General features: G+C 30.0%; 1 protein-coding gene across 1 annotated transcript in view; it reads right to left on the bottom strand.

The window, feature by feature from the left end:
- Positions 1 to 11,202, bottom strand: part of LOC126889912 (protein yellow) — a 138,803-nt gene extending 127,601 nt beyond the window's left edge. Inside the window, exon 1 of the mRNA XM_050658634.1 lies at positions 11,038 to 11,202. The gene's annotated coding sequence lies outside the window, so the exon portion shown is untranslated. The remainder of the gene's footprint in view (positions 1 to 11,037) is intronic.
- Between the last annotated feature and the right edge of the window lie 984 nt (positions 11,203 to 12,186).

The following is a 12,186-nucleotide window of genomic DNA, read 5'->3' as shown; positions in this document are numbered from 1 at the left end:
AGTGTCGCGCACGCTTGATTAGTCATTAAAAAACAAAGGAGTTTTGAATATTGTATTGCAAAAAACTCTTCGAAATTTCATCAATCGATGTTTAAAGAATATCTGCCTACCTTGGCAACATTCAAATTTTCAGTTTTTCACATAGATTTTGAGGGTTAAAAACGGCCGATTTCGCAATTTTTCAATTTTTAATCGCTTATATGTCAAAAACTATCATTTTTAGAGAAAAGTCGCTTAAGACCTTTTCTGTTTGGAATGATCCAAAAAACCTAAAAAAACTTTTTTCCATACAAAAAAAAATAAAATAACGTTAAAAAAATTTTTGACCACCTTTTGGTCCTGGCAACATGCAAATTTGTTAAAAGGAGTCTTTTTGAGTAAGATTGTGCAAAAAATCCGAATCAGAATATTTTTCCTAGCGGATGCGCGGTGGCTTTCTGGACTATTTACAAAAGTATACAGGGTGTTTCATTAATAATTGTCCATATAGTAACTGGAGAAACCTTAGCACAAAATACGAAGATTTAACCTAAAACACTTTAATAAAATGTGGTTCCTTACTGATTTACAGGGTGTTTTATCTAAAAATTTAAAAATTATTTTTGCTCAGCTTTTTAAAACTGCTTGACATATCCTTTTCATACTTGACAGAAAGTGCGACTTCTATACAGCCTACTAAATTATGATACACAAACGTTTCTAGCTACTACCAGAGGCGTACGACAGGGGATAGTGAATGGTTGACCCTTCTCAAATTCTACGCCACTGGAGGAATTACCATTTTAGTGCCATTTTTAGATTCACCAATACTTTCTACGTAAATAATATACTCTTCATTGGTAACGATAAAGTCATTAGTTTTCGAGATATTTGAAGTTAAATATGAAACGACACAGGTATTTTGATTAATTTATACATATATTATGATTCATATTATTAAAATTTAAAAAATTATTTGTAGCCAGTACTTTGTAACTATTTGGCCTATCCTTATCATACTTGGCAGAAAGTGTAGGTACTGTACACCCTACTAAATTAAGATAAATAAACGTTTCTAGCTACTACCAGAGGCGTACGGCAGGATATAGTTGCTGGTTGACCCTTCCCAAATTCTACGCCACTGACGAAATTGCTATTTTAGTGTAGTTTTTTGGTTTTACAATACTTTTTACGTAAATAATATACTCTTCATTCGTAACGATAAAATGATTAGTTTTCGAGATATTTGAAATTAAAAATGAAGAAATACACTACATTAATCAAAATAACCGTATCGTTTCATTTTTAACTTCAAAGATCTCGCATACTAATGACTTTATCGTTACGAATGAAGAGGATATCATTTTCATAGAAAATATTGGAGAATCCAAAAATTAAACTAAAATAGCAATTCCGCCAGTGGCGTACAATTTGGAAAGGGTCAACCATTTACTTTCCCCCGTCGTACGCCTCTGGAAACAGCCAGAAACGTTTTTTTAACATAATCTAGTAGTTTGTACAGTACCTATACTTCCTGCCGAGTATGAAAATGATACGTCGAATAGTTTTAAAATGCTGAGCAAAAATAGTTTTTAAATTTTTAGATAAAACACCCTGTAACTCAGTAAGGAACCACATTTTATTTAAGTGTTTTAGGTTAAATCTTCGTATTTTGTGCTAAGGTTTTTCCAGTTACTATATGGACAATTATTAATGAAACACCCTGTATATTCCGAGCAACAGAAACTTTGCGGGAAAATAGATAAGCGAAGTATCCTAGATACAAAAGATAGTGCAAAGATAGAACCAGATTCAAAAAACTTTTGGTACAGAAGCTTGTTGATCATATGATGTTCGATTTGATTTCAATGGAGAAATACATTTTGTAAATTGGAACGATAAAAGTAATATTTGCAAATAATAACACGACTGATTGATATGGCTTCCATGATTTCTCTGAAAACAAGTCATTATGCCAAATATCATTTTTTTAGATTTTCGTCTATCTGTGTATAGCAGTTCTCTATCTAAACTTGACTCTTATTACAAGAAGAAGGAAAGTAGGAAGCTCGAGAATATAAAGGTATTTACGGAGGTAAAATTAATAATAATAATAATAATAATAATAAATGTCTTTGTTAATATTTACAAATTATAAAATAAGGATTTATAATATATTTGTAGGGCGAGATTGAGTTTGTATATTGCTGTCAAGAGACAACAACATTCATCTGCTCTTCCACCTAACCCCCAATGTTGCAATTCTTAGTCTAATTTAAATGATTTATAAAAAAGTATATATTATAATGAAGAAGTACTTACAGCTGTCAATAATGAATGTAAAGAAATATCTATAATTAATAGTAACTTAATAGTTCTTATAAGTTCTTATTAGTAGCAATTGGTACATATATTCTTAATATGTTACTGCTCACTAAACAAAAGCTCAAACATTTTTCTTTTAAACATTGTCCTGGAAATGATTCGAAAGCTATCACACAAATCGTTATAGTAGCTAACAATTGAAAAAGAAAATGAACGTCTAAAAAAATGTGTTGAATGGCTTGGTAAGGCGAGAGAATTTTTATGTCGAAGGTTAAGATTATGCACGTCAGTCCTATAAGTTATTCTATCATACAGGTATGGAGGCATTCTATCCCTAATGACTTTATGATAGAAGCATAAAGCATGTAGCAGAATTTTAAACAATGATTTTTGGAAAAAATTTGTAGGCTGTCTAAATCATAATTTATTGCTTGGACCGCCTAGCGCCTGTTCACATTCATCTAAAGTTTAGATGAATGTGAACAGGCTCAAAAATGGTAAAATGAAAATTGGCCTTTTAATATGAAAAGGTTCGCCACCCTTGATCTAAACTAAATGATATATAAAGCTGAGTATCGTCTGCGTAATAATGTTGAGAACAAGATAAAAAAGTAGAAGGAAAATTTGATATGTATATAGAGAATAACATTGGGCCTAATATAGAACCTTGAGGCACACCAGTCTTAACTCTTAAAAAAGTTGAAGAAGTTTGATTCAGTTTTACTGCTTGATATCTGTTAGAAAGATATAATTCTATTAAAGAAATTTCTCCAAATCCTAAACCAATATATTGTAAGGTTGATAATAATAAATCGTGATTATTGGTGTCAAAAGCTTTTGAATAGTCCAAAAGCATTAAAACTGATATTTTATTTTGATCATAGGCTCTATAAATGTCATCCGTAATATTTAATAAAGCAGATAAACAGCTGTGATTGGATCTAAAACCAGATTACGTAGGAGGAATTATGTTGTTATTATTTAAATGTTTTACTAATTGGATTTCGATTGCTTTTTCCAAAATTTTAGATAAGGTTGGTAATACACTTACAGGCCTTAGATAGTTTAAAGATTCGGAAACTTTTGTTTTGGGCAAAGGGTTAACATGTGCCCTTTTCCAATTATCGGGAAAAATTGGGTTCTCCAAGCAAAAGTTAATAACATGCGTGATGTATGGTAGAAGAAAGGGAATACATAACTGAAGCGTTAAAATATTAATACCATCGTAACCAGTAGCTTTACTCTCAATGTTGTTAATTATATGTAAAATATCAATTTCTGTGACTGACCTAAACAAGTGCCAACGTGAGAGAATCTATTACATTATTTTGGTAAAATAGTTTTGTATCAAAATCTCCATTCATTTTAGGTAAAACATCAATGAAATGTTTATTAATCTCGTTTTCAGTCCACGTGCCACTTATTTTTTGTACATTTTCACTGTATTTGTCCTCATTTGTCAAATGTTTTAAATCACTCCACATATATCTTTGATAGATTTCGCCTGCAAGTTTTTAAAATATGATTTTTTTTTCTCTTACAATTGTGGTTGATACTAAGTTACGTAACTGTTTATAATTTATCCATTGCTCGATATTCTTTGTTACTTTATACCCTGCAAATGCTCTATCTCTATCCAATATCATAGCTCTGATAGTGTCAGTCAACCATGGAGCATATTTCTTTGTGATTCTGAAAGTCCGAAAAGGGGCATGGATATCAAGCAAAGTAGTGATATTATCCGACAAAAATGCAACTTTACTATTTACATCTGTTAATTCGTATATTATTTTCCACGGTATGGATTTCAAATCTGATTTAAAGTGATCATAATTTAGTTGCTTGAAATTTCGACATGTAGTAAATTTAGTTTGGTTAGTTTTAACTTTACAGCCTAATTTTAACAACACCATTTCATGATCACTTATTTCCGGAATATGCACCACCTCCACAGAAAAAACTTTTTCCTCGGTAGAAGTGATTACATAATCCAGCAAGGTTGATGTTGAATCTGTGATCCCTGTTGCTTGGTTAACCACCTGCTTTAGTCCGAGTCCTTCTAGTACCTCTGTAACACACTGTGTGGAATAATTACCAACATCTAACAAAACAACATTGAAGTCGCCCAAACAAAGTATATGGTCGACCAATGACAGTGCAGAAGCCAAACACCAACAGCTAATGTTTCATTTTTTAAAAATAGTTTTATCCATATTTGCTCAATCTCATTAGTTGATGGTATCAGCTTATAGTTTAAGTTACATTTTAGGTAAACACCTACACCTCCACCCACAAGATTCCCACCTCTATCAACCCTTTCAAAGTTATAACCAGGTATACGCTCTGAGCTTCGCTGGTGTCGCTCCTAGCGGATTACTATTCAACTTTCACCGGTAATTTTTAAATTTATTATTTCATTGTTATCGGTTAATATTTACAACGCTAAAAAGTAATTAAATTGTAATAGATTTTTATAAGATTTTGCTAATAATTTTGACGTTCTATTGATAAAATATGAATTTCCTACTTCGGATACTTTCACAATTATCGTGTAGATGGCGCTAGATTAATTTATAATTAAATATTACGGAACATTAAAAAAACTTAAATTCAGTATTTAAAACGTAAGTATATTTAAGGTAAAAATATATACCACAGCTTTGACCAACTAATAGTTTTTATAATTAATGTTTTTAGTTTTAATTTTAAATTAATCACTTTGACATTTATTTCAAATTTCCGGTAAACGTTTACAGACTTGTCACTACTGGCGCTCGCGATTTTATAAATATCCCCTCTACGTACAAGCTCACAGCGTATACAAATATCTCTATTGGATATACGTTCATTTAACCATGTTTCACTTATAGCTAAGACATCCAAATCATTCTCCAGCACAACCCTTTTTACTTCTTTTAATTAGATGGGACAGAACACTTCATGGAGAAACGTGGAGAGCACATATACGCTGTGAGCTCGTACGTAGAGGGTATATTTACAAATTCGCGAGCGCCAGTAGTGGCAAGTCTGTAAACGTTTACCGGAAATTTGAAATAAATGTCAAAGTGATTAATTTAAAATTAAAACTAAAAACATTAATTATAAAAAATATTAGTTGGTCAAAGCTGTGGTATATATAGTCCTGTCGCCAGGGGGGGTACAACGGCCTTCTTAATTCAGATGGACTTACCCAAGTTTTTTTTATGTATTTTGACCCGTAGAACACGTATTTTTTGGGTAACAGTTAATCCGGATGTCGATAAGATTGTTATAAACAAAGAAGTTGAGGAATTACATAACAGCGATTTCTCGCAAAACAAAACATTTTTTTGTATTTTTTGGGTCATTCTAACCAAAAAATGTTCCTACAAGTTTTTTCGTAGGATGCATAGTTTTCGAGATAAACGCGGTTGAACTTCAAAAAATCGAAAAATTGCAATTTTTGAACCCGAATAACGTTTGAATAAAAAATAAAATAGCAATTCTGCTTACCGCCTTTAAAAGTTTAAGTCAAATTATATCTGTTTTGAATATTTGCATTGCTAAAAATTTATTTTTTGATTGTTAAAAAAAGCTATAAACACATAGTGTTTCCCGTGCCTAATACATGCGTTTTAATGCATGCTACTTAGAAATAGCCCCGCTTGCACTTTTACCTCCTCTACGTACTCATTCGATTTTGAATGAGAAATCATTGAAACATCACTCAAGCACTAGGTGTTTATAGCTTTGTTTTAACAATAAAATAATATATTTTTAGCAATACAAATAATTAAAACCGATATAATTTGACTTGAACTTTCAAATGCGGTAAGCAGAATTGCTATTTTATTTTTTAATCAAAAGTTTTTCGGGTTCAAAAATTCCAATTTTTCGATTTTTTGAAAGTTCAACCGCGTTTCTCTCGAAAACTATGCATTTTACGAAAAAATTTGTAGGAACATTTTTTGGTAAGAATGGCACAAAAAATACAAAAAAATGTTTTGTTTTGCGAGAAATCGCTGTTATGTGATTCCTCAACTTCTTGGTTTATAACAATCTTATCGACATCCGGATCAACTGTTACCCAAAAAATTCGTGTTCTACAGGTCAAAATACATAAAAAAAACTTGGGTAAGTCCATCTGAATACAGGAGGCCGTTGTACCCCCCCTGGCGACAGGACTAATATTTTTACCTTAAATATACTTACGTTTTAAATACTGAATTTGAGTTTTTTTAATGTTCCGTAATATGTAATTATAAATTAATCTAGCGCCATCTACACGATAATTGTGAAAGTATCCGAAGTAGGAAATTCATATTTTATCAATAGAACGTCTAAATGATTAGCAAAATCTTAAAAAATCGATTACAATTTAATTACTTTTTTGCGTTGTAAATATTCAGCGATAACAATTAAATAATAAATTTAAAAATTACGGGTGAAAGTTGAATTAGTAGTCCGCTAGGAGCGACACCAGCGAAGCTCAGAGCGTCACGAGAAAATTGTCAAACCACTAATCTATTGTGTAAAATGTACTATAACATTGTGCAAAAATTGTTTTATACAATATTATAAAACATAAACTTAGTTTTATTAAAATGCAAATAAAAATGTTAATTTCCATAACTGTTTAATAGTCTGAGCAGATTATCGGAGAATAGGCCATTTTTGGGAAAAGTTATTTACCAGCAATTTTATTGCTGGAATGGAATCTTATGATTGTATATATTAATAATATAGGTATGCAATGCAAAGTCCGCAGATAGTGTGCTACTTTTTTATGAACAAAATGGAGCCCGAAAATCGTGTTTTTTTCAATTTTTGTTCTATAACTCCAAAGCTTTTAATTTTACACCAAAAACACTCAAATAGAAATTCACCGTAATTTAATTCTGAATAGAGACGCGTTTTCCCGATTCACTTCGACGAAAATTTTCCCCGGAAAATGCGGGTATTTCCAACCAAATCTTTAATTTTCAACTAAAATTTTAGATAAGTAATTGTTTATCAACAATTAAATAACTTGGTAATATAAAAGCTTTTTTCGTATGCATTATAATTCCAAAAGCCGATGGAAATTGAATGAATAGTTTAGCAACAATTGAATTGTTAATTAAAAATTTAACGTCGCTATAATAACCACAATAATTATCATACATAAGAATAACTATGATTTTTTTTCATTCTTTGTCTATGATTAAACCCTATATGATTAAACTCTATCGAATGTTCCACGTATATTTTGGACAGAGGTTACCGTAATAAAATTAGTTCAAATTTAGCAAGTTAATTGTATTCTAACAAAGTCGTTTCAGGAAAACAACTAAAAAATCCGGACAATACCATTTTCAAGCCTTCTACTTTAAAATGTACAATATGTCTAAATTGCCATTGGAAGTGGAGCATATAAGCCAAACGTGTGGAAGAATGCGAATAAAAAATAAAAAAATATGAAAAAAAATTTTTAAGAAACGCTTTTCTTTAGTTACGAGTGACTCAAATTAAAAATATCTATTACATAAAAAAAATCAATTGAAAGGCAAAAAATAAAAAAAATTGAAAAAATCTAACACATTCGTCAAAGAAAAGCGTGGCGCGTGTTCATCGTATAAACGGTTTTTTTTTATTTTTTGCTTTTCAGTTGATTTTTTTATAATAGGTATTTTTAATTTTAGTCACTCGTAACTAAAGAAAAGCGTTTCTTAAAATTTTTTTTTCATATTTTTTTATTTTTTACTTTTTAGTCTTACACTTTTCAAACATTAAAATATACGTCATGTTTAAAATATGTATAAAACATAAGATGTACTAGCATGAAAAGTAGTCGGAATCGGCAAAAAATTTGAAAATTTATTGTTTATTAATGAAGCATAACGTAAACAATTAACGCAAAAAGTGAAATTATGTATTGTTCATATCATTAGCTATACAATCCGTAAAAGTTTCAAGTTTTTACATTGTAAATTTAAGCAAGTTTAATTGAAGCGTTTTCCATTAAAATTGTTTTTTTTTATTTAAACAATTAATAAACATGAAACATTTTCTTATTGACTATCCGTGTATTGTTCCCGCAAATGCATATGTCTGCAAATTTTCATTCATTTGCATTGAAGAAAAGGCAGTCAAATTAACGTCTAAAAATTTGACGCAAATTATTGAACTAAAAAAAAGCGTTTAATAAAATTCGTTTTAATTTAAAAAAAGGTACAGGCTTTTTAATACTTAATAAATTTATAGCGTCAATATTCGATAGACTTAGTACATATTTTTAAAATAAGCGGAAAATTCCAAAAAGTTTTATTTTCAAATTTACCAGCGCAAATACAAAAATTAATGATTATTTATTACAAAAAGGGTCATTCGGATGTTATTATTTTTATGTGCTACCCAAAATTAAAATAAAAACATTGAAATTGTTCCAATACTAACATAGATATTGCAAACAATTTTTCAAGAGTTTTCAGTTGGCCGCTAGAAAAATCATTATTTTTTCAAATATTCTACAATTTTTACTATATCTTTAATAGATCAGTAAGGAGTTGCGAAAAACGTCTATTTTTGGATGTGAGAGGTGGCATTCAGATTTTTGCAGATAAAGTTAGGTGACACCTTCAGTAATAATAATTGACTTTTGCTACTTCTCAAATATGCCCGGAACATTAATAAAAAAATTAAAATATTTAAAAATTTCGTAAACATCGATTTTTTCCTATTTTCTTTGCTTATAACCTTAAAACGATTCGTTTTGGAACAAAGTTGTAGAGAAATAAAATAAAGAAAATTGAATTTTGTATGATATACGACTGGTAAAAAATGTCTTAAGGTATTACCTTTTCTGAAATATAGCAATAAATACAAAATAAGGAGGCAAAATAAGTCTGTTGTTATTCAATATTTTTTAACCACTTTGGTGGAACTTAGAACCTCAGTAATTCGCTTAGGAAATTCTTTGTAACATACAGCAATGTTTTAAATTTATAAAGAATTTTTTGGCTTATAAACAAATAGCTTTGTTTAATAATAAAAAAATTAATTTCTAGCAATGCAAATAATTAAAACCGGTATAATTTGACTTAAACTTTCAAATGCTGTCAGCAGAATTGCTATTTTATTTTTTAATCAAACGTTATTCGCGTTCAAAAATTGCAATTTCTCGAGTTTTTGAAAGTTCCACCGCGTTTATCTCGAAAACTATGCATCCTACGAAAAAACTTGTAAGACCATTTTTTGCTTAGAATTACCCAAGAAATACAAAAAAAAATGTTTTTTTTTGCGAAAAATCGATTTTATGTAGTTCCTCAAGTTCTTTTTTTATAACAATCTTATCGACATCCGGATCAACTGTTACCCAAAAAATTCGTGTTCTACGGGTGAAAATACATAAAAAAAACTTGGGTAAGTCCATCTAAATAAAGGAGCTTGTAGCACCCCCTCCTGGCCACAGCACTAATTTATTTATAAGACAAAAAATTGTGTATAAATTTAAAACATTGCTGAGGCTACTTAAATAATCCGATTTCAATTCTGTAAAGTGCATTAGATAGGTGGAGTACTTCTTTATATGTAAAAAAATTGACAAATCTTTGTATGTTCTAGTTTTGGGCACGAACACGAATATTAAAAAAGCATTTCAAAATTAATTTTAAATCTCTGTGAAGTTACTAAAAAAACAAGTTATAAACAAATTACAATAATTATCAAACGCCATTTTGGATGATAGTTTCATTGAAATTTGTGTGCAATTGAAAAAATAGCATATTCAATAAACAAATTAGTCATCTCATAAACTAATTAGTATTTTTCAATCAATTGTTTTTCCTTTATATAACGCAACTTCTTATGCAAAATAAAATATATAATAGTGCTTATGTATAATGCAAATAATGATTTTTTTCCAAATTTGTCTCCAAGCTCTATTTATAATTATTTAAATAGGTTAAGCGCCAAATCTAATTTAGTAAGTCTTTGGCTTTTTCCTTCAACTTTGCAGAAAAAAATCATAAAATCCATCATAAAAACATGATTTATCGCAGCAGTTGAAAAAGTAAATTGTGTGCAAGAATTATACATTTTTCATTATTTAAACAATGATCCCTTTATACCTATAAATCATATTCTTTCTTGAAGATATCTTATGTTTTCACCTAAATTTATTTTATTTGGTCAGGTTATGACTGTCAGATAAAACTACACTTTTCACAAACCTTTTATATTTAGCACTGTAGACAACAAACCACTGAAGAATTTGTGTGTATTTTTATTTAATATCTCTGTAGTTCAACAACAATAATTAATCTTATTAAGGGGGTAGGCGCAAAATCTTGGTCCAGTGCTATTTAAATGCATTCGTTTTTTTCGAATCCTGAGAAAACTAATAAGTATTTTTAAAAATTTAAACGCAGAATGAAAGATTACATTATTATCGACGGCCGAAAGTCCCTGAAAACCGCTATAATGTTTATTTCAATAAGTTACAGGCGTGAAAAAGAAGAGAAAATTGAGTGTGATTTTTAGGCCCTCAGTAATAATGTACTTGTTCATTCTGCGTTAAAATTTTTTAAAAATATTCATTAGTTTTTTCAGGATTAAAAAAAAAGAATGCATTTAAAAAGGATTGGCCAGAAATTTTGTGCCTACGCTCTTAAAGAAGAAAACTAACTATTATATCGTATTGATTTAAAAGCAATTTCTAATTACTGTGTAATAGAAAAATATGGAGTTAAAACTGAAAAGCACTTAAATACTTACATGCGTGCGTTTGGTAGCTGAATAACAATATAACGAAAGTCAATCTAAACATTACGCGCCACTTTTATACACATATTCGACTATGTAGAAAATACCAAGTTCCATTCACTATGCGTATACATACTATCTCATAAGGAACATTACTCTCGAGAGAATTTGCCAAGGATTTACTAGGTTCGCACTTTCAACTATTCTACTAATGGTTAAAAATGGTCTTTCAATTCGTTATATATTTTTTTATTAGGCTTTTAACATTGGCTTTGTTCAACTTTCGTTAAGAGATACATGTCTTCACGCACATATCAGTAACAAACGTATGCAGCAACCGTCGCTGCAAATACAGTATTTCATAAGACACCAAAAGATATAATTAACTTGGTTACTGAATGCAACTAATAATTGTTTTTAATTGCAGTAAACAAACGTGGTATGTTCAAATAAAGTGGACAATTAAAAATATTTAAAATAAATTAAAACTTTATTAAAAATCTTAAAAGAAATAAAACAACTTAGATGGTCTGGTAACTCATTTCCTTTTAAATGAAAAACATTCATTCACTCATTAAGCCTTATAATCCCTAGGGATTATACCTAACGCCGTGGTGTTCAGAATCCTATTCTTTGGTAATGTGCATTACTCCTATTTGTCATGTATAGCTTGTTGATTTTGTGTCTTTGGTAGTATTTGCTGGTGTCGTGACTCTTTTCAATTTTTTCCTGTCCTTGCACTGAACTTTCCAGTCTTTCCACCAATGAACATTCATTGCTCTTATATCATCGTCTACCTACATCATCCAGCTATCTTCTTCTAGGCCTTCTTGTGTCCAGTTAGTTGTGTAGTGTGGTACTGTCCAGTTAGTTACCCTTCTCAACATATCTGAGTGTGAGGGTCTTCGTATATGTACTCCATTCTAAGCGAAGAGATTTTATGTATCTGACTATATTTTCTCTATTTAATTATTCTTCAATTTCATCATTTGTTTTCATTCCTATTGCTCCCTCTCTTGCCACATTGTGGCTCAGTATCATTCTCATTATTGTTCCTCTTTCTTGCTAATCGTCGTTGTTTTCATCCAATATGTAACAACAGGTCTTATTAAGGTACCATATAGATTCATCTTTGTTCTCTAACTTGAGGCTTGCTTCTCA

This window comes from Diabrotica virgifera, chromosome 8, assembly GCF_917563875.1.
Source record: "Diabrotica virgifera virgifera chromosome 8, PGI_DIABVI_V3a".
Taxonomy (NCBI): domain Eukaryota; kingdom Metazoa; phylum Arthropoda; class Insecta; order Coleoptera; family Chrysomelidae; genus Diabrotica; species Diabrotica virgifera.
Note: the sequence above shows the minus strand (reverse complement) of the source record. Positions and strands in the feature narration are given on the sequence as shown.